The following is a 21,430-nucleotide window of genomic DNA, read 5'->3' as shown; positions in this document are numbered from 1 at the left end:
TATTAAGGGTGCCTATAATTCTGACCGCGACTGTAAGAATGAGAACTCATATGCGAGATCTCACATGACATATCAGTATGTGAGATCCCACATGCATACCTGCGCTCTATCCACTGATAAACACAGCATGTGGCCCTTGACCCATTTTATTTGACACAGAATTCTGACATGATCGTGTCATTATTACTCAATCGACACAACACCACCCTGAAATTACTTTGCCACTGTACATTTCTTGCCAAAACCATATTTCTACAGTGCAATTTTTTTTTTGTGCAATTTTTTTTGAGTGCTACTATTTCACATTCAATATTCTAGACTAAATTAAAGGTATATAAGTCACTTTTATGGATGTTTCTTTACAAACTTCATAGTTTGTTTTTTTATACCAAAGATATACCACAACAACAACAAAAATACCAGAGTTAAATTCTAATAAAGTCTATAAAAAATGTTCAGTTCTAATAAACACACATTACAGGAAAAAAAGAATTAAATATTATGACGAAATTAATATTACAGAATATTCTGAAAAAAATGAAATATATCCCTGCATAAATCAGGTATAACTGAGCCTGTGAAGTTCTTCATTTGTGATTTATAGAATAGGATTTATACACCTGCAATGGAGATTTTGAGAAGGTGTAACTGTTTTGTTGTGTTTGTGAGAGAGAAAGAAACAAAATATAAGATTTCAACTCCTAAAACATTTTCTTAAGGGAAATAAAAGTGCTCAGTTTCGTTACAATAATACTAGATACAATAGATGCACTGTATGCAAATATAACAAAGGGACATAAACAACTTGCAAACTTATTATCTTTAAGTGAAAATATTCATTTTGAATACAAAATAGATCATTTGTGTGATTCGTGTAGACCCAAAGAGTTATTGAAAATTAACTTTGTCTACTGATATTAAAATTGTGGGTTACATGTTCATCACCTTTTTCAATCCTGACCTGATTAGTTTACATCCCTGATCTGATAATGCAAAGAACTTAGTTTTAATTGCAACATTTTAATTTCTATATTAGTCTAATAAAGAAGCTTTGTATACAGAAGGTTTGTATGCTCTAAACATGTATTTGTAACTGTATATTTTGTATTAATAAAGATATTATGACTAAATGTGGTGTGTTTAATAAATTATTACTAATGTATCTATTATTAAGTATGTGAGATTTTTAAAAAGCAGAAAATCAACATTGTTTTGATGCCACGAGAAACTACGCTGATTCCATGTCAGTCTGCTATCTGGCCGGTCTTTGACCAGCTTAAACCAGCCAAGACCAGCCTGACTGACCAGCTAAAACCAGCCAAGACCAGCCTGACCAGCTAAAACCAGCCAAGACCAGCCTGACTGACCAGCTTAAACCAGCCAAGACCAGCCTGACTGACCATCTAAAACCAGCCAAGACCAGCCTGACTGACCAGCTAAAACCAGCAAAGACCAGCCTGACCAGCTAAAACCAGCCAAGACCAGCCTGACCAGCTAAAACCAGCCAAGACCAGCCTGACCAGCTAAAACCAGCCTGACCAGCTAAGACCAGCCAGCCTGGCCAGCTAAAACCAGCCAAGACCAGCCTGACCAGCTAAAACCAGCCTGACCAGCTGAAATAAGCTAAAACCAGCCTGACCAGCTGAAACCAGCCAAGACCAGCCAGCCTGGCCAGCTAAAACCAGCCAAGACCAGCCTGACCAGCTAAAACCAGCCTGACCAGCTGAAACCAGCTAAAACCAGCCTGACCAGCTAAAAATGTGGTCAAAACCCCTCTAAAACCAGCCTGATAAACCAGCTATGACCAGGCTGGGAGACCAGCTAAAACCAGCCTGGCCAGCTTAGGCTGGTTTAAGCTGGTTTTTTCAGCAGGGGCCCTTCCTGTTGCTGAGAGAAATAAAAGCTTTACAGTCTGCCAGTTCGTTGTTGAAATTTGTATTTGTAGAAACTGTAACTCGTTTTGACCTTAATTGTGGTGACTGACACTCAAACAGTAACATAACATCTGTGTAAAAAGTAGGTGAAATAACCTTCTTGTGTCTTTGCCTTCTCAACCAGAGTCAATTTCCTCAGGGCTGTTATAAACTGACTTTGGTTTATTTAACAGGCTGAAAAAAAGACTGGATTTACAGCATCCGACAGGTGGTGAGAGAGACAGAGCACGGAGTGTCAAGACCTCTGCTCATGTTAACCTTTGAGCCTGGTAAAATAGTGATGTAACTCAGCATCAGGATATTAAAGCTCGTTGCTGCTAGAGTATTAGGGCATTCGTGGTTAACCTGACAAATACATTGACCAGTACACAGACAAAGACAGCAGGTAAAGGGTAAGTAACTTTTACTAATATTAATATATTAGTATTACTGTAAGTACTGTTTTTATTAATTCAAGACATTATATTTCATGTTTCTTCAAGTTCTTGATTAATAATAACCCACAGAAACTGAACAAATGAGGAACTCCACAGAGAAACAGAATGTGGAAGGAGTTTCTTTTGTAAGTGAGATGCTGACTGTATATTTTACTTTTCTCTGTCAAAACATTTGTCCTCTGAGATATTTTTGACTCTCATTTTTGTTGACTTTTATTTTATGATATCCATATCTCTGTTTTTCTCTCTTATTGTGCAGAAACAGAGAAGAGATAGTGCTTCAGTCATGAGTGCTTTTCCTGAAGGTCCTCCGGTTCTAGATTACAGGGAACCAGAACCTCCTCCTAAGAAGCACAAGTACCAGCAAAGCTTGAAAACCCTCATCCCATTCCGTTTTGGCTCAAAGTAAGACAATCACCAGATTTCTCAACATATTTTAGCATATTACAATTTTTTTATATCAATAAGGAAAGTGATCTGTCCATTTCATCAAGAGATCAGAGAAAAACCTAAAATAACATCTGTTTTCATCATTGCTAATGAATGAAATGCCCCAAGGTTTCTGTTTTTAATCAACAAGTCTGTCATTCATATATAATTTCTGAAAAATTCATAATGTGTTCTTAAATGCACATTTTCTAACGTTTTACAGCTCACACCCAGTCGATGATGCTGGCTTCTTCTCTTTCGCATCATTTGTATGGATGACACCCATGATGTGGAAGCTCTTTAGGAATCGGTTAGATGAGGACTCACTTCATCTCTCACCTCATGATGGAGCCCACACCAATGGAGAGAGGTACAACAATTAAGTAAATACTTCATAAGCTTTCCATTCAAATCTTTTAGGAAGTCTCAGCAGAATGAGTAGCTCCAGTGTAGCACTTGGCGAACTGAAACCACAAGTCATTGTCTGATGTTTTTTCATATATCCAGGTTGAGTCTGGGAAAATGTATTTGTGGGGAAATGAATTATGTTCAAAAAATGGGAAAAAAAAGTTGTGATTTCTGTTGTGTTCAGGCTCCAAAGACTGTGGGATGAGGAAGTCGCCCGTGTGGGTCTAGAGAAGGCATAAAGACAAGATTTATAGTGGCATTCTTCGTCTCTGTCTTGTTTGCTTTCGGAGCATTTGTTGGTCCGGTATGTAAAATGGCTTAGAAGTACACAGCATCATTCAGTTGAAAAATGAATAAAACATATTACTTTCATGTTCGTTATAGTGCTCAATATTTTATATTGAAGATGATCCCCTTTTGAGTGACCCACTTGCAAAAGATATAGTAGCAACTGTATATTTTTATGTATACCTATTTATATTTTGTGAGAAAAAAAAGTAAGCATGCTGTTATAAAGTTGCTTCTTAAACTGAATAATTTATATTGTCATTGTACTAAAGCCAGATAGTTCTAATTAAATGTGAAAACCTCTGATCTAGTGCGCATGATTTCCTATTATGTCTTGTTGTTTGAATGTTACTTTTTTTTTTTTTTTTTTACTTTTGATCTGCCTTCTTGTCTATTTTAGTAAATGAAATCCTGAGCTACATTGAGCAGCCTGAGTCATGTACACTGTTGCATGGCGTTGGTTTGTGTGTGACCCTTTTCGTGGGTGAATTTAGCAAGGCATTTTTTGCATCACTCCTGTGGGCTATGAACTTGCGCACCGCTGTGAGAGCAAAGGGAGCTTTCTCAATGCTCGCTTTCAACAAAATCATATCTCTCAGGAGTCTAACCAGCATTAGTATAGGAGAGGTAAGCTATTGATTATTGATTCTGCAGTGAATATCACTATCCCTTTGAATTACATACAATACAAACAGAGCTTGTTGTGTTAATGCTTTGTTTCTCTATGGTGTAGACGATAAATGTGTTGACGAGTGATGGCTATCGAATGTTTGAGGCAGTCATGTTTGGAACATTTCTGCTGTGTGTTCCGTTCCTGCTGATCATATGTATTATATATGCCTGCGTCATTCTGGGATACACAGCAGTTATTGGAATTCTGGTCTACTTGATCTTCATACCAATACAGGTGTGCTGGTCTCTTCTGTAATGTGTTTTGAGCTCTGTATTTGATATTTACTCATCTTAGTAATGTTTTGTTGATTTTTCCTGTCTGTATGTGTGCGCTGTAGTTCTCAATCGCCAGGCTGATTGGTGTGTTTAGACGGCGGACTGTATCTGTGACAGACAGACGTGTTCGCACTATGAAGTTCTGACCTGCATCAAACTCATTAAGATGTTTGCGTGGGAGGAATCTTTTGAAAAAACAGTCACAGGTTGTCCATCCATCCATTTTATTTTATTTACTCATGACTCTATGGAATGCAGTAGGTATTCAATTTTCTCTCATCTATTCCTACCTTATTTTTTCCAACCTAGATATCAGGAAAAAGGAGAAGTTGCTATTACAAAAGGCTGGTTATGTTCAGAGTTTAAACTCTTGCTTTACGACGATAGTTCCCACACTAGCAACCATCCTTACCTTCATTGTCCACACTGCACTGAACCTGCCTCTTCTACCTTCTACCGTGAGTGCAGAAAACAAAAATATGCTTATATTCTGCTAAATTAATAAATAGGCACTACCAGTCAAAATGTTTGATGCCTGGAAATAATTAATACTTTTATTACTTTTTAATTAAATGCTGTTTTTTAAACTTTATATTCATCAAATAATTCAGAAAAATAGCAAAAATACCACTAGATCAGCATATTAGAATAATTTCTGAAGGATCACGTGACACTGACTGGAGCTGCGGAAAATTCAGCTTTGCCATCACAGGAATTTTTTAATAGAAATAAAAGTTATAATTTACTGTATATTTTTTTTGCTGTATTTTTGATCAAATAAATGCTGACTTGTTTTAAAAACACATAATTTTACTGACCCCAGTGGACTTTTGGTAATGTAGATATAAATTTGAGTATTTTAACTTCATTACTTATACCCCCGGTTTCACAAACAAGGCTTAAGCCTTTTCTCTATGCAAATCTGAGCTGTTTCAGCTGAAAGAAACTTGCACTGTCTGATCTTAAAACAAATCAGTGCCTTTGTTTTGTCTTTAGATGCACACCAGTAATGTTTTTTCTAAGGCACGTTTATAAAAATTACTTAAATGTCCTAATTGAACAATGGCATAATCCTGGCTTAGTCTAAAACCTGTCTATGAAATCGGCCCTTATACTGTTGAGTTATCTCTAATCTCTAACTAATCTTATTGTTTCTCTACAGGCCTACACTATCATTGCTGTATTTAACTGCATGAGGATGTCTATGGGCGTGTTGCCATTTTCTGTTAAAGCGGTGGCTGAGGGTAAAGTGGCTCTCACTAGACTCAAGGTTGGTCTCTTTCAAGTTTCTCTCATTTTATCCAAAACCAAAGATCATAATCTCTCCTTTATACCTAAACCATTGGTGAAAAGGTATTCTCTTTTCCCCATGATTTTTAAGCGCCATTATCTGCTCTAATCTGGTATTAGTTCAGGACATATTTGAGGAAGATTTTAAATTGTTCATACAAGTGACTCATAAAGATAAGCGTTTAGGAAACAGAGTATTTTACACACATTTCCAGAGTATTTTACACACGCTGTAGGTTGATACTCTGACACATGTCCATCATGTCTGTTACACTGAATGAACATTTTGAATGACCTGATTTTTCTTAGCAGTACGATGCAAATAACCAAACATTTAATGCTTGTATCTACAGAAGCTCATGTTGATACAGAACCCCAAAGGTTATCTCACGCAGGATAAAAACATGGACTTAGCGCTGGCCGTGGAAAAGGCCTCATTCTCATGGGGCCTGCCAGATGCCATGAACTCCACCGAGAAGCCTCAAGATCCATCTGAAAATGCCGACTTCAAACCTTCACTCAGAAACATCAGCTTCACTCTTTCAAAGGTGTGATATGACTATATTATATGTGACGTTATGCCATTCCAATAGTTGATAAACATTCAGGATGTGTTCTAGCACTACAGCAGAGTCTAATGAATCTCTCTGTTCATTTATAGGGAAGTCTGCTTGGGGTGTGTGGCAATGTTGGAAGTGGAAAATCATCTCTGATTTCAAGTATTCTTGAGCAGGTGTGGTGCCTCTGTCTTTTCTGCATCTTAATGAACAGATTCAGATATGATATGATGAGGTGTGACTGACAGTATAATCATTTATTCCTGCAGATGCATCTTCTGAGTGGGTCTGTGTCAGCTAGTGGAACATTAGCATATGTTTCCCAGCAAGCCTGGATATTCCATGGAATATCCTCATGGGAGAAACATTTGACCAAACCAGGTGAAATTATAAACATCAAAGACTAAACAGGTCAAAGACTTTGGTCAACATTTACGTTTTTTTTTTTTTAAGTGTCAGTAGAGTTCACTTCTGCTCAGTAAATTTTACAATCTAAAACAGGCAGTGCAGTTGCCAGAGTTTTAGTAAACCACAAAGCCACATTTGAAGTTATATTATGACATTTTACTGGAGGCCAAATGCCAACACCAAGTCTATCATGTCAGCATCTTTATTGGCCAGAAGAGGAGAGATTAATGTAGTTGAAGTTTTAAAATGGTAAATGCAGCTCTAAACTGAACTTAGAAGAAAATGTACAGTCATGTCTTAAAGCAATGAAATGATTCATGACCACAGCCTTTCACCTTATATTTTGTCATAGGTTTTCAGCTACAATAAATCTTGATAAAACTTCTACAGCCTGCTCTACATGAAAGGTAAAAGAGAAACCTTCATGTTGTCAACAGTGTAGCGATGCATGTAACACAGCTTACACAGAATCACTTTTAAACCAAGCAGTTTTCTCTTGGTTAACAAGGCGAATCTGCATAATCAACCTGATCCTGTTGCAAAATCTGCATAGGGAAGTCTTTCTCCCTAACACAAAATTCCAGATTGTGTGGATGCTTGAAATGACTGGATTCCACCTGCAAAAATGGCCAAACAGTGGTAAATGTGAGCACTCTTAGTTTCTCTAGATATAAATATTAGGCGGTGGGATTGCAAGACAGACAAAAGAAGAGTATCTTAGTGTGAAACGTGACATTATTTCACTGAACAGCTAAATTTAGTGACCAGGTCTCCGACATACACAGTTTAGACACCACTAACCCTTTCATCTTGAAATTACAAATATAGCAAGTATTAATTTATAGGAAGCTGGCCCTCACCTTTCTAACACATATAATTTACCAGATTCTGTTTTAGTGCCAAGAAGACAATGAACCGCTTTATGGTGTTTTTTATTGCTTGTAATGACTTTTATTGGATGGGGTAAATTTCTGGCTCTGGTCACAGTCTTAGCTGTTTTATAATCTATGTAAATTTGTTGTTGAATATTGATCCTTTGTACTGAATTGCTGCATCCTAAAAAATATGGTACTTGCTTGCTGTGTTTCAGATATGCCAGAGTTATTAATGCCTGCTGTCTGGATCCTGATCTAGCAATACTTCCATATGGAGACCAGACAGAGGTCTGTTTCCACATTTTACCAACATATAGTACTCTAATCAGATACTAATACATTAGTTTTGAATTCAGTCAAATAGCATATGAGGATGATAATATTACTTATGTGTGTGTGTGTCTAGATTGGAGAGCGAGGTATTAATCTTTCAGGTGGTCAGAAGCAGAGGGTCAGTTTGGCCAGGGCAGTGTATTCTAACAGAGACATCTTCCTTTTGGATGATCCTCTGTCTGCTGTTGATGCACATGTTGGGAAGCACATATTTGAAGAATGCGTCAAGAAAGAGCTGAAGGGCAAATCAATCATTCTGGTCACTCATCAACTGCAGGTAATTCACTCTTGACATTATTCCATTATGTCCTGTTCATTGGCTTTGCAAGCTTATTTTCTCTTCGAAAGATTTGAACTGTTAGTGGAGTAAATATTTGCTCCTACCAGAGAACATATAGATATGATTCTCAGTAGCTTCTGAAAACATGAAAATATCAGGGAATTTTAAGTGGTTTGTGGAAAAGTCATGGTCATCAATAAAATCTTAAAGTCATTATATTATCTAATAAAAAAAGCTACAAATGCTAAAAATAAAGATATTTTTAAAGTATTGCAAAAATCAGGCCAGTTTCTGTAATGATATAGATTATTCTAGCTTTGATCTAAAACACTTAATTGACCAGTTATAGCTCTTGTGTATACCTGCTCCAAAAATGACTTTAGATAAATAAACTTTGCTGAGTTGTACGTTGCTTTTTGTCAACAGATGTTTAAGCGCTTAAAGCCTGTAGTTGTATGTATGTGAAGTTAATGTATTACCGCTGTCCTGGAAGAAGATACAAAATAAAACATGCATGGAAATGCACATAAACCTCATGTAGACAGTTTCATGATATAAACAATAATGATTCATTGGTGTTGTCATAATACATTTAATGTATAACCTCCTCAGGTTGGGAAAATGGTCATCTAAGCCTGCCTCACTGATTATGTAATGGCAGGAACACATTTTCTTTCACGTGCATTCACAAAATTAACCATAATACAAAGCTCAAACCTTTTGTTGACTCATGTCACACAGCATGTCTTAGCAACTGTGTGAGTCAGTGTGACTCAGCACAGCTGCCTTTAATGTGCAACTCCACATAATGATATGAAAATCATAACTTTTAATTAGTAATTCCCAGATTGTTTTGCATGCTCATCTCAGCCAATGTTATCAGGTGCTACTCTCTGTTGTGTTTGCAGTATTTGGAGTTTTGTGATCAGGTGTTGCTGTTGGATAATGGGGAGATAAAGGAGGCAGGGACTCACAGTGATTTGATGAAATCTAAAGGCCGCTATGCTCACCTCATTAACAACTTCCAGATGGATCAGAGCAATGTAACCACTCTCACTTACTCCTCTCAATTGCTTTATCAGTGAAATAGGCCATTAAAATAAACTTATGTTGAGATGTACCAGTTTCCAATACTCAGCAAAAACAAAATCTGAGAACAGAATGATTTGTGTAACTGAATTTCTTCTTAATTTTAATTTTTGGATCTTAGGAAACTTCAGAGTCTGATTCCAAAACACATACTGAACACAGTGACTCTAAACAGACCGATCCAGAAGAGCCCAAAGTCAACGGAATCGAAAATCCAGGTTAGTGGTTAAATATATTATTAACAAGAGTTAAAAGAATCTACTTTTCTTTCATTTTGGATCCCTTTAGGAGAGCAACAACAAATCAAATTGAACAAATCTAAAAAATGAATAGCTATTTACTACTGTGAATACTATTATATTTTCCTGAGATTATTTTATTTTGTAATAAATAACAAAAAAAAAAAAAAAAATGCAATTTATTTATAAATGTCTATTCTAAGATATAAGATAATCCTATATCTATATCCAAGTATTTATAAATGTTTTATAAGAAATATAATGAAATAATAGCTGAATGTGATTAAAAATTCAATTATAAAAGACTGTCTAAACAAAGCATCTGTTACGGGGCTGGCAAAACGTGAGACGTGTGGATCCATATGCAAAGCTTTATTAAAAAACATGATCAGAAAACAGGCAGGGTCAGAGATCGGCAAACAGGTATGGCAAGGGCAAGACAGAGCAATCCGTGGAGCAAGCATGGGTCGACGATCAGCGAACAGTATCCAAAGGGGCAAGGCAGAGAGATAATCCAGAGACGAGAGCAATAATCCAAACGGGGAGCGAACAGAGTCCAAACGGCAAGGCAAAGGGGTAAATCCAGGAAACAAAGGCAGGGTCAGACACGGCAAGATAAACAAGGCAAGACAAGACTAAGACTATGGCTCTGTAAAGTAGCTATCGCTTGGGGAGTGATAAATGCTAAACAGAATACTCGGCCATAAGAGGATCCAGCAGCTTTCCAGAGGATCAGGAGGAAGGTATGGACACAGCTTTTCGTTTGCTGCGTTTTAAGCAGGGTATCCGATCGCTGGAGGAGTGCATTGAGGAATTTTTAAATCTAGCCAATGACTCAGATCTGCCGGACTGTTTTTTGATCCATCTGTTTGGTGATGGCCTTAATAAACCTCTGAGAGGTAGCCTCTTTAGAGAGGGTCCGCGTTCATCACTCGCTGAGTTCATGGACTATGCCTTGAGGTTGGTGGGTTCTCCTTTTACTGTGGGTGTCGCGGAGGGAGACACCGCACCCAATTGGTCCATGAGAACTGCGCAAAGATCAAGTCAAGCTCCAGTTGATCGTCACGAGTCAAGCCTAGCCACAGTTGATCGTCACGAGTCATGCCTGCCAAGCCAGAGTCTGCTCACGTCATGCCTGCCAAGCCAGAGTCTGCTCACGTCATGCCTGCCAAGCCAGAGTCTGCTCACGTCATGCCTGCCAAGCCAGAGTCTGCTCACGTCTCAGTGCTCCAGCCAGAGTCACAGCACGTCTCAGTGCTCCAGCCAGAGTCACAGCACGTCTCAGTGCTCCAGCCAGAGTCACAGCACGTCTCAGTGCTCCAGCCAGAGTCACAGCACGTCTCAGTGCTCCAGCCAGTCACAGCACGTCTCAGTGCTCCAGCCAGAGTCACGTCACGTCTCAGCTCCTCAGCCAGAGTCACGTCACGCCTCAGCTCCTCAGCCAGAGTCTCTTCACGCCTCCACCGAACTGCCAGAGGCTGTTACCACAGATTCAAGGTCAGTCCTTCGAGTTCTGATATCCAGTGTGATGGACCCACCACTGATGTCAGTGCGAGTAGCTGGCATTCCCAGGGCCTCAACCCTGGCCGTTACAGAGACTGTTCCCCTGACCTCAGTGCTTCCCGTTATGGCGGTTGCCATTGCTCCTAAGGCCTCTCCTGTCCACGAGTCTGCTCCAGTGCCTCCAGAGGTGGCGGCTTTCGCTGCAGAACCTTCCGAAGTGGTGACACCCGTTCCTGAACTCACTGTCTGCCCTGTTATGGCCACGGAGGCCATTCCCGAACTCCCTGTTTACCATGTCCTATAATAAAGCTTTGCAAATGGATCCGTACGTCTCACGTCTCATCAGCCCGTAACAGCATCATGGCTTCCATATAAATTCAAATTTTGCATGAACATTTTAAGTTTAGCATTGTTTTACAGATAGATATAAGGCTTGTGCCAAATTTGTTTTCATGTGACTTGATCGCTGTAGGAGATGTTACAGTTTAAATATGCAGTCCCTATGCCTGGTAATTATCATTAAATGTAATGAATAATTCTTTTGGTAAAACAGACATCTGCTTAAAACTTCTTTCTTTTCTCTTGATAGCTTTTGATATGTCTGATGAGAAACATGTAACAAATGAATTACCCAAAGACTCCACAGAAACAAAAGGTAGATAAATGAAAACATTCACAATATATAATCACAATATAAGAAAATATCCATTATATTCATACTGGTTAACTTTGACTCACACAATGGTCTGTATGTGTGTTATAGGGAAAAAGGATCAATTAGTAACACGAGAAATGTCGCTTGAAGGTTCAGTTACGTGGAGGACTTACCACGAATACTGCAAAGCTGCCGGAGGTTTTTTTCTTCTTTCTCCACCTCTATCTCTTTGTACTTTATAAATACTGTTAACACTGTTTCTAATTTATACCTTTATCTCTGCCTACATATCTTTGTAGGGTATATACTGCTGTTCATTGTTATTCTTTTCTTCATTCTTCTCGTGGGATCGACTGTTTTCAGCAGTTGGTGGCTGAGTTACTGGTTACAACAAGGAACAGGGGTAAATCCGCACGCGCGCACACACACACACACACACACACACACACACGTTTACTTAGCTATCTAAATGGGGACATTCCATAGGTGCAATGATTTTTATACTGTACAAACTGTTTGTGCTATTGCCCTACACCTAAACTTAGCCCTCACAGGAGACTTTCTGCATTTTTACAATTTAAAAATAACTTTTAGTTTATTTTTAAACCCGTTTTACAAATGAGGACGTCCCCAAAGGGAGGTTTTTGGAGAGTTTGTCAGGTTTACCGCACTTTTGGGTACAAATTTGTCCCCAAAATATGGTTAAGTAGGTACACACACACACACATTCACCTTACCATCTTACTATCAATTCACAGTTTTCTCTCTCTTTTCTTATAGAACAGCAGTAGTAATTCATCAAGCAGTGGTAATATCGCAGAGAATCCAGACCTGCCATTCTACCTAATGATTTATGGCATTATTATCGTTGTTATGGTACTGCTGTGTATTGCCAAGGGCTACGCCTTCACTAAAGTCACTTTGCGTGCTTCTTCCAAACTGCATGACACCATGTTCAAACGGGTACGACATATTATTAGCAGATGAACCCTCCACCCATATAAGCCAAGATATTTCCACTATTTCTGCTGTAATTGACAAAGCTGCTTGTTTTTGAATTTTTTTTAGCAGAAATTGGGATTGTATTAATAATATATTAGTGATATAGTAGATTAATTAACTATGATTCATTTTATGATTCCTGTTTTTTTTCTCTTTTTTAGAATTTTAATTTAGATTAGACTTTTAATTTATTGTTATTGGTTCATGGCAAAGGAACTAGTTTTTATAATGTGAGTGGTCAAGTTTAAGTTGAAGTGATCAAGCATTGTGCTACTATTTGTTCTGTAAAATGAGAACTGCAGCATTTTGATACCATGTGACCGTACTTGTCATCAGATCCTTGGCAGCCCAATGAGTTTTTTTGACACAACTCCCACTGGCCGCCTGGTGAACCGCTTCAGTAAAGACCAAGACGAGGTTGATGCAGTTTTGCCATTCAATATGGAGAACTTTTTGCAGTTCTGTCTGATCGTCACTTTTACCATTCTCACCATCTGTGTAGTGTTCCCATACCTCCTGATCGCCGTGGCAATTCTCGCAGTCATCTTTGCCACAATCCTATAGTGAGACATAAACATTAAACCTTAACATCATAAGATGAGGTTTTGTTTTTATCACAATCAATAATCCACCAAACAGGTTTCAATCGCATGAAATTTACAAACCATCTGTGTATTCTCTTTGCCCTAGTGTTTTCCAAAGGAGCATTCGCCAGATGAAGAGGATGGAGAACGTGAGTCGATCTCCCTGGATCTCTCTCACCACCTCTACCATACAGGGACTTGGCACCATCCATGCCTATGACAAAAGAAAGCAGTACATTGAACGGTAAGATATCACTGTCAATACATTTGGATCTATGAAAATATATTAAGATATTAATTTATATTAGAATTTAAAAAAAAAAAAGTCATACAGTACGTTGTGGTACTTGCCAAAATGAATATTAAACACCATTATGACACTGATGAATCATATCCCTGAATACAGCATATCTAAGCAACAGCAGGCAAGCATAAATGTTAATATTTAGACCAACAACATGATTACAAGTGGGATATTGCTGTTATGCAACAGTCCAGTTAATAGTGAAACATTTTAGACACAATATTGCCAGTTGCTTCATCTGTTTCTGCTCCACCAATGAAACCAGAACAGAATTAGTGTTTTTTTGTTTTTTGTTTTGTTTAAATCAAATCAGTTGAGTCAATGACTCAAAGACAGCTGTGTGTCGCCACCTACTGGTGTAATGAAGACTCTAAAAAGACCCAGTGCTGTTGGAGCATATACGGCCAAATAGATTCAAGGACCAGAACTAACTGTTGTATAATTTGAAATAACATTTAGGCCATAAGATCTAAGAGAACTCGGTAGAAAAAGTTAAGAATTTTTTTTTTTATTCTTCACACAGAAGCTGTCACTAATTGCTTAGTAGTCCAACTGACTGTATGCTGACTTCACATTAAATAAATGTAGAAAGCAAACCAATGAACTGAAAGTCACGTATTGTTTGTGTGTTTCCAATGACAGGTTTAAGATGCTGAGTGACACCAACTCAAACCACTTCATGCTGTATAATTGTGGGAATCGCTGGCTGTCATTTTGGTTAGACTTCCTGTCCACTACTGTTACTCTGACAGTGGCACTTTTTGTAGTGCTCAGCCCCAATGAGGCCATAAACCCTTCTCAAAAGGGCCTGGCCTTATCTTACACAATACAGGTAAATCTCACAGACTAGAACAGTAGGTTAACAAATGAAAGTTTATATTATGTAAGATTCAACTAGATGTCTGAGCACGTTTCTTGTATTTCTGTCATTGCATTTGACAGGAATGCTTCAGTTTGTGGTGAGATTGTCCACCGAGGTGGAGGCGAAGTTTACCAGTGTAGAGAGGCTGCTGGAGTATATTACGGTAAGAGATTTAAACATTAAGCTTACCTCAGTATATCATGCATTCATATTCAGTTTAGAAGATAGTTTTTTTTTTCTTACCCCTGCATGCTTGTTTGATGTAGAATTGTGTATCAGAGGGTCCACGAAGTGTCAAGGATGCGAATACTTCCGCCGGCTGGCCACAGGAGGGCGCCATTACCTTTAAAAACTACAGTATGAGATACAGGGACAACATGCCCATAGTCCTCAATAATCTCCACATAAATATTAAGCCAGGGGAAAAAGTCGGCATTGTGGGACGCACTGGCTCTGGTGAGAGAGAATGTATTATGTTTTATTCAAAGCTTAATTTATGTTTTCATTTTAAAATTTTAAGTTTAAATTGATCTTATTATTGTCATAAGTTAATATTGACAGTTACCAGGGTTAAGTTCAGAAATAGAAAGTTGTGATATGTACTAAAATATGTTGTTGCCTTCATAAAATGCATAAAGCAGCTTGTGCATATCAGTAAAAGAATTTGCACTATGAATGAGGATGTTCTGCCAGATCTTTCTGAAATTGATAATTCGTTGACCCTCTCTTTCTGATTCAGGGAAGTCCTCTCTGGGTGTGGCATTGTTCCGTTTGGCAGAGCCGGCTGAGGGGACTATATTTCTAGATGATGTGGACATCTGCAAGCTGGGGTTGAGAGATCTTCGCAGCCAACTCTCCGTCATACCACAGGATCATGTACTCTTCATTGGACCAGTCAGGTGACCTCTCACCTTTTAACTCTTCCACTCTTCTACTATCTTATTTACAATTGGTACTTATTCTACCAGTGAATCACCTCACTTAAAATTACTTGAAACTGCAATTTACAACAAAATGAAATATCACAACTGCAAAAATTTATTTGCAATTACTAGGACTATGCAGTTATGAAAAATAAATTGGCAGTGATCTTTGATGCTTAGAACTACATTGTGTGTGTATTATAATCTTGTACATTTTGTGGTCACTATAGAAATAGTCACTATAGTTGGAAGAAATAGTTACTGATGTAAATCGAAGTAAAATGGCTTCTCAAGCGGGAAAAAAGGGGAAGGGCTTGATTTTGTCTGGAATTTATTTGGATTGTTGTCAGCTTATTTCTGTGACCTTTTCACATGAGTAACACAGGTGCTTGATGAGAGGGAATGAAACTTTGTGCATGTGTTAAGAGCAGTGTTATTTTAGTTTTACTGATACGTGACCCTGGACCATAAAACCAGTCATAAGTGTCAATTTTTCAAAATTGAGATTTATACATCTGAAAGTTGAATAAATAAGCCTTCCATTGATGTATGGTTTGTTAGGATAGGACAATATTTGGCTGAGATACAACTATTTGAAAATCTGGAATCTGAGGGTGCAAAAAAATCTAAATATTGAGAAAATTGCCTTTAAAGTTGTCCAAATGAAGTTCTTAGCAATGCATTTTACTAATCAAAAATGAAGTTTTGTTATATTTACAGTAAGAAATTTACAAAATATCTTCATGGAACATGATCTTTACTTAATATCCTAATGATATTTGGCATAAAAGAAAAATTTATAATTTTGACCCATACAATGTATTTTTGGCTATTGCTACAAATACACCCCAGCGACTTAAGACTGGTTTTGTGGTCCAGGGTCACAAATAGTTCCCTCTCAGAAAAAAGGTACAAAAACTGTCAATGGGGTGGTACTGTCAGACCTCTGTCGTGTGTTCCCTCCTCTTGTGTCCATATTTGGTTTGTTTCCTGTCCTTGTTTAGTGTGATCATTAGTTAATTCTTGTCCAGCTGTGTTTGTCTAATTATCTATGATTAACCTGTGTATTTATAGTCCTGTCTGTTCAGTTTGATTTGATCTGGTCTACTCGTTACTCCCCGGTGTTCCTGTCTTTGTCTACCTTGACATGCCTTGTTTGGATTTATTAAAGACTGTTATTTTGAGTTTACCTCCTCGTCTGCGTGTTCCTGTATCCTCATGCATGTGTGCACCGTGACAGAAGACCAGACCTAAACCGTAAGCGGTGCCCCTTCACCTCATTTTGTTTTGTTCGTTTTTTTTTTTTAAGTCTTTTGTTTGTTCCTGTTTCCTTCCGCCCTAGCCCGTGACTTCAAAGTGTGGGAGTTCGGCAGGATAGCCGCGAGTCCGCTGGCCGCGAGCCATCAAGCCCGCCGTTTGCGGGGAAAGCCAACCCGCCGCCCGCACCTCCCTCCAGTCCACCGTCCGCGGGAGATTGACGCCGGCGTCCGCAGCTCTCCCAAGCCCGCATGCAATTAATGTGGCTAGCCCGTCTGCAGTTAATGTGGCTAGCCTGCCGGCCCGCCGCTGACTCCAGTTCCCTAGTCACGGCCAGGAGTGCTGTTTTTGAGTCTTGTCTTGCCCTCAGGAACAGTTTTAATTTGTCATGTCGGTCATGTCCACGGAGACACGTCTGGGGCAGGCGGCTCCTCTTGTTGTGGCTGCGGAGGCCATTCCCAGCTGCCTCCTTGTCGCGGAAGTGGAGGCGGTTGCTGAGGGACCCTGTGAGGGCCCCTGACTCCTTGTCATGCCCAGAAGAAGCATCAGCTTCCGAGCTAGTCCAGGAGGGCTTCCTGTTCCTGTGTGTTCAGCCCTGTGTGGGCTGTCTTGTTCTTGTTTGTTTAGCCTCGGAGGGCTCATGATCCCCCGTAGCTGCCCCATGGAAATTTGGGGGGGAGGGTAGAAGGGTTCCGGCTGGAGTGGCTTGGCCGAGGGACGAGGCCATGGCCACAAGCACCACCTGCCATGTCCAACATTTGCAATATTCCATTAAAAAAGAAGAATTGTTGATTTAGATGGTGACTTCAAAGTGTTTTGTTTGTGTGGTTTATACAGGTATAACCTGGACCCTTTTAACAACTACAAAGATGAGGAGCTCTGGCTTGCTCTAGAAAAGACCTTCATGAAGGACACGGTAAAGACTTGAATGAGGCCTACAAGCAATACATGTTTCTCATAGCAGAAAACAGCTCACACTTTTTCAGCTACAGGCTTCCGAAGTTTCAAACTTGATGAACGATACGTTTTTATATAAGTATTTGGCATTTGATCAATTGGCACTTTAACTCTATTCACTCATTGATAAAGTTAGCTTTCAGGTGATCCGTGGGGTGCTGTGATTTCATTGTGATTTCAACAGTTACGGTTTCTACAAGGAGCAGCTCAAACATCATTAAGTTAATCTAGCCTTTTATGTGAGGATATAATTTATTGGGAGAGCAAAGAAAAATCACAATATAAGAGTGGGCATGTTAGTGTGATCTGCACTATGGTGATGAAACATAGACGTAACATCTGCTTAAATTCCTCTCAGTACCTTTCAGACTTTGGGCCATGGTAACATAAAAAAGAATAGAGAAACAGCAACAGAATATAATGATAATAGAATATGAAAGAAACACTCGGGCATTCAGGTGTTAAATCATCCACCTCTCTCTCTCTCTGTCTCTCTGTCTCTCTGTCTCTCTGTCTCTCTCTCTCTCTCTCTGTCTCTGATTGCTAAGCTGCCAGAGAAGCTGCACTCTCCAGTAATGGGAAAATGGAGAGAATTTCTCGGTCGGAGAGCGGCAGCTCATGTGTATGGCTAGAGCGCTCCTTCGCAATTCAAAAGTAAGAACACCAACAGACCCAGAATCACCACAAATATTCCTTTCTCTTGAAGAATGATAAAATTGTGTTCACAGATCATTCTACTGGATGAGGCGACAGCGTCTATAGACTCCGAGACTGACAGCATGATCCAGCACACCATCAGAGATGGTTTCCAGCACTGCACTATGCTCACAATCGCCCACAGAATCAACACAGTATTGGAGAGTGACCGCATACTCGTCATGGACCAGGGCAAGGTGATCCACTGATATATATATTATAGTATAGTAGCATCATTAAATAAGCCTAATTTTATGTTCTTCCAGGTGGTTGAGTTTGATCCACCACAGGACCTGATACAGAGGCCGAACTCTTTATTTGCATCACTTCTAGCAGCAGCTAATCAAGTGAACTCGTGAAGCACTTCACATAATCGTATAGACCTTCACACTGTTGCAAGAGTCTGCAGCAGAGCATACAAACTGGGGAGCAATTGTTTTTCTAAAGGGGACCTTTGTAAGGGGGGGGGGGGGGGGCACTGGGCCACAGAACTTAACATTTAAAAACACATTGCAACTTTTTATTTCAGCTTCAAATTATTAGTGTAATTTCCTTAAACTTCAAAGGGCTCTGCACATTTTTGTTCATGTGCTTTGTCTACTTTTTTTTTTTTTTTTTTTTTATATTTTGTATCTTACCGAGACCGGACTTCAAAATCTATTTATTTGTAGCCACAACACTTACAGACTAAGATGTAAATGTTCACTCATTTTTCCTAGGTTCATGTATATATTTATGTCATGAAACCGATATCAAATGCACAAATAAAGCCTTGTTTCTCTCTTGTAAGCTTGCATTGGACTTAAGATGTTCTATAGTATATTTCATTTATGCTTTGATAATGTTCTAGTTGAGTCGGTCTGTTTTTCTCATCTTGGACACTGGGTGTCTCTCTCCTCCTCCAGTACCAGTGTTTATTGGGCCATGGTTGCATCAGTGGAGACACTAACTGATGAAATGTGTTGAAATTCCAGCATCAGCGTGCATCTCAGACTGATGAGGGATTGAGGGAATTATTTTAACTCAGTGAAGAGACAGCGTGAAAGACATTAATCAGATATCAGTGACTTTTTATTGCTTGTGTCCAATATCCTTCAGCATAACTTCTGCAGTGACGCTCGTACACCCATATGACGCATCATTTAAAACACTTTCTTTCAGAGACTTTTGTATTTTAAGATTTGTTTTTGTTTTTTGTATTTTGAGCAATGTACCATCAACACTTTAGGCCAATACCTTTCAACACACACAGTCTTGTTTGAGTACACCAAGTTTCCTTTGGCACTTAATTGTTTTTTGATTGTAATGTCATCCTGTTCTGTCAGTCTGTCATCAGGTGAGAGGTTGAACCAATCCTCTTGACTTCCTGTCAAAGACTTTTCCTGTCATTTGTGGATTGTGTTTAACTACAGCATTAGTCATGATTTACACTTCAGGCGCAGATTTACTCAACAATGAACAAACTGTACTCTTAAGAACACGGGAACATGCACACCAACAGAACGTGTCATTGACTGCCAGTACCTGTGTCAGTATCCCATGAGTCATCTAATCAAATATTCCTTGACGTGATGCCAAAATCTCACTTCCCTTTAACCGAGAATCCAACCATATATTGCATCTTCAACCTTTAAACATCCAATCAAGGCTTTAGTGATTACTTCTTTGTGGAATAAAAATACAAGGTAACTCTTTATAATGGTGTAACAAACTTCTTTATATTAATTTTGTCTTGCACCCACTAGGTTGCAGTGTTGTCTGAGAAAGTTGAGAACTTTAGAACAAAAACTAAAAGCACAAGCATCTTGGCATAGAAACACATACAGTGGCCCCAAAAAGTATTTGGACACTTAAGTCACTCTTAAAAATGAATTCGTGCCATTGCATTAGGTGATAAAATATCAAACCAAGAGACATTTCTTTTAAAGAAAGCACACTTTTCAGGCAAAACATTAATGTTTAATTGATAAATAATTGCTATACTGTTAAAAAAAGCATTTGGACACCTTGTTTTCAAACTTAGTGGAACATGTCCATAGTTAATAGTTTGCAGATACTGTCTGGCTAGATATTTTAATTGTGGCTCAATGTCCCAACACTTTGTTACATACTGTATGTACAAGTCAACAACTCAAACTTGATCTGCATCAGAGAAGTGTTTAATTGGTGTTAAGGAACCAAAATAATGGAAATATGATCACCAGCCTGAACGCCAAGACTAACCAATGATGTAAAGATCTGCAGTTGCTTTACACACCTTTGCTGAACTAAAACTGGTTTAGGTTTTATCAAGGCCCTGTTTCTCTCTCTCTGTCTCTCTCTCTCTCTCTCTCTCTCTCTTTCTTTCTGTCATCCAGTTGGTAGTTTGCAAGAACAATAAATCATTGACAAATGTGAACTCTATTCTTAGCCTTGTATTACAGTTGGCCCTAACTAGTTCTTTCCTAACACTGTTGGACAAAGCTGAATGCATTGTTTCTGATCAGTGAACAGGATCTTTGATCAGGCCAAGGCTTAATTGAAGTTGATAAAGACAGTAAGCAGGCATGCTCAGTGAGGCCAGATGTGCCTGTAATAGTCCCCAAAGCTTTGCACATGCACAACGATCGCAATATAATTGTGTTTTCCCTTTTGGAGAGTTTGGCCAAGCGATGTTATTAGAGGAAGTCTTCAATCACTCAGCAGTCAAGCTGTTCCTCAATACAAGAAAAAAAGAGGAATTATTACACCTCTCAGTCTGTTTGTGAAGTCCTGCTGTGATCTGTCAGCTTTGGCATGGTGGAACTTTAAATAGATATTTTTTTTCTGCTTATAAAATAATATTATCAAAAAATAATAATACTCATGATCATTATCATAATCATAGTCATTTGTTCAAAAATGTAATGGAACGTTTTGGGCTCTGCTGAACTCTGGCATCAAGTGTATTTGAAATCAGAGAATTAAGAGTGATAATTCCAAGTCAGGCTCTTAAATCTGCTGAACATCTGAATAATTTAGTTAGCCTACTGTTGCACAACACATGCACGTAATATTGCTGCAGTGTTCGTGTTACTAGGCTGATTGTTTTGCATATTGCAATGGACCTTTTTTTTTAAGTGGAAGCTAAGCTGAAAACATACAGGTTAACCTATAAAATTGTTTCAATAGAAATTTCATGTCCAAATTATTA

At 38.7% G+C, this 21,430-nt stretch overlaps 1 pseudogene across 1 annotated transcript; it reads left to right on the top strand.

Annotated features, from left to right (window-relative positions):
* Positions 1-2,451: 2,451 nt before the first annotated feature.
* LOC306884011 (ATP-binding cassette sub-family C member 12-like) lies at positions 2,452-18,645 on the top strand (annotated as a pseudogene). Its single transcript has 30 exons — positions 2,452-2,496; positions 2,631-2,776; positions 3,024-3,170; positions 3,393-3,516; positions 3,897-4,123; positions 4,230-4,403; positions 4,507-4,650; positions 4,754-4,902; positions 5,607-5,714; positions 6,088-6,282; positions 6,396-6,467; positions 6,561-6,672; positions 7,790-7,862; positions 7,981-8,184; positions 9,096-9,230; positions 9,398-9,494; positions 11,608-11,673; positions 11,782-11,871; positions 11,973-12,076; positions 12,454-12,636; positions 13,012-13,238; positions 13,366-13,503; positions 14,206-14,395; positions 14,499-14,588; positions 14,692-14,881; positions 15,165-15,324; positions 17,443-17,521; positions 18,102-18,216; positions 18,291-18,455; positions 18,525-18,645. The product of its transcript is annotated as an ATP-binding cassette sub-family C member 12-like (transcript).
* Positions 18,646-21,430: the final 2,785 nt, after the last annotated feature.

Source organism: Barbus barbus, assembly GCF_936440315.1.
Source record: "Barbus barbus genome assembly, chromosome: 2".
Taxonomy (NCBI): domain Eukaryota; kingdom Metazoa; phylum Chordata; class Actinopteri; order Cypriniformes; family Cyprinidae; genus Barbus; species Barbus barbus.
The sequence above is the reverse complement of the archived record's forward strand: the minus strand, read 5'-3'. Positions and strand labels throughout refer to the sequence as shown.